The 1,480-nt window shown below is 44.0% G+C and overlaps 1 non-coding gene across 1 annotated transcript; it reads left to right on the plus strand.

Moving 5' to 3' along the window:
* Window positions 1–651: 651 nt before the first annotated feature.
* LOC119000605 (U1 spliceosomal RNA) lies at window positions 652–811 on the plus strand. The gene has a single exon (XR_005069362.1). It is a non-coding gene; the product is annotated as a U1 spliceosomal RNA (small nuclear RNA).
* Window positions 812–1,480: the final 669 nt, after the last annotated feature.

Genomic DNA, 1,480 nt, shown 5'->3' on the forward strand with positions numbered 1-1,480 from the left:
GGTTTCAAGTTCTAGGTAAGAGTTGGGGACAAGAAGGAAGCATCAAATTTGAGAAATATTTGAGGTAAAAATTAGGACAGTTTCAGCAACTGTTTGAAAGTGAAGGGTACAGGAGATGAAGGAAAAAAGCTTCCCTGCTACATGGCCAGAGCGCGTAGGAGTGACATTAACCATGTAGAAAACGTTGGAGGCAGGGGCCCTGAAGGTAAAGGGAAACAGAGAGATGCTCCCTCAAGCTTTAGACTTGCTGACTCAGAGTGCTGTGGGACATGCAAATGAAGATGAGCAGAAGCCATTTGGATGCAGGAACTAGAAGTTGAGCTAAAAGGTTAGAGCTGGAGAATTATCCACGTAAAGAAGGTAATTAAGACCATGGGAGGTGATGAGATTAGCCAGGGGGGCAGGCTGTGTGGAAGAGAGGAGGCCGACACAATACCTACCTTTAAATGGTGGGCAGAAAAGGGAAGCTGGAAAGTTGTCCATGGAAAAATATATCCAAGAAGTAGGATGAGAATCCAGATGTATGAATGACCCACAGATAGGGACAAAAGTGTGGGGACTAACTGTGGGAGTTGCGGGTGAGATGGGCAGAAGAGGGCAAAGGGGGAAAATTGGGACAACTGTAATAGAATAACAATAAAATGATAAAAAATATTTAGCTGGCAGGGGAGGTACCGTGATCATGCAAATGGTTTTCCCAGGGTGAGGTTTATGCATTGCACTCTGGATATGCTGACCCCTGTGATTTCCCCGTGTGGGAAATGCATCTGCATGATTTCTTGTAGTGGGGGACTGCGTTCGCATTCTCCCTCTAAGGAAAAAAGAAACAAAAAATTTTTTTTAAGTCAGGGATATGCTGACCAGGTGGTTTAGTTGGTTGGAGCATTGTCTTACACACCAAGAGGTTCGATTCCTGATCAGAGCACATACCTAGGTTGCAGTTTCCATCCCTGGTCGGAGTGCGTAGAGGAGACAAGTGATTGAGGTTTCTCTCTCAGATCAATGTTCCCCTTTCTTTCTCTCCCTCTCTCTTCCTCCCCCCTCTCCTCACAACATCCTTTCTCTCTAAAATCAATAAACATATCCTCAGGTGAGGATTTAAAGAAAAGTAAGGGAGCAGAGAGTTTCAAGAAGGAGAGAGTGATGACTACACCACTCTAATGATACAGAGACGTCCAGAAAAAGATCTGGAAGATAAAGGGATTCCCTGGCTTAATAACATGTGGCCCCTCAGTGACCTTTGACAGAACAGTTCAATGACGTCATGGGATAGGGGAAGGGAGGGAAGTAAGCCAAGTCCCAATGAATGAGGTAAATGAGAGTTTTGAAAATGGGCAAAGTAGATTAATCTCCTAAGTGACTTGTCCAGATAGGAAAAGAAAAATACAAAGGACCCAGGATCAAGGAAGAATTGTTCAGGATTTGGGAAATCTGAGTCACTTTAAAGGATAAAGAGAAGGAACAAGTAGAAAGAAGTTGG

This window comes from Sturnira hondurensis, unplaced genomic scaffold (genome assembly GCF_014824575.4).
Source record: "Sturnira hondurensis isolate 20B ecotype Veracruz unplaced genomic scaffold, ASM1482457v3 Scaffold0015793, whole genome shotgun sequence".
In the NCBI taxonomy this organism is placed as follows: Eukaryota; Metazoa; Chordata; class Mammalia; order Chiroptera; family Phyllostomidae; genus Sturnira; species Sturnira hondurensis.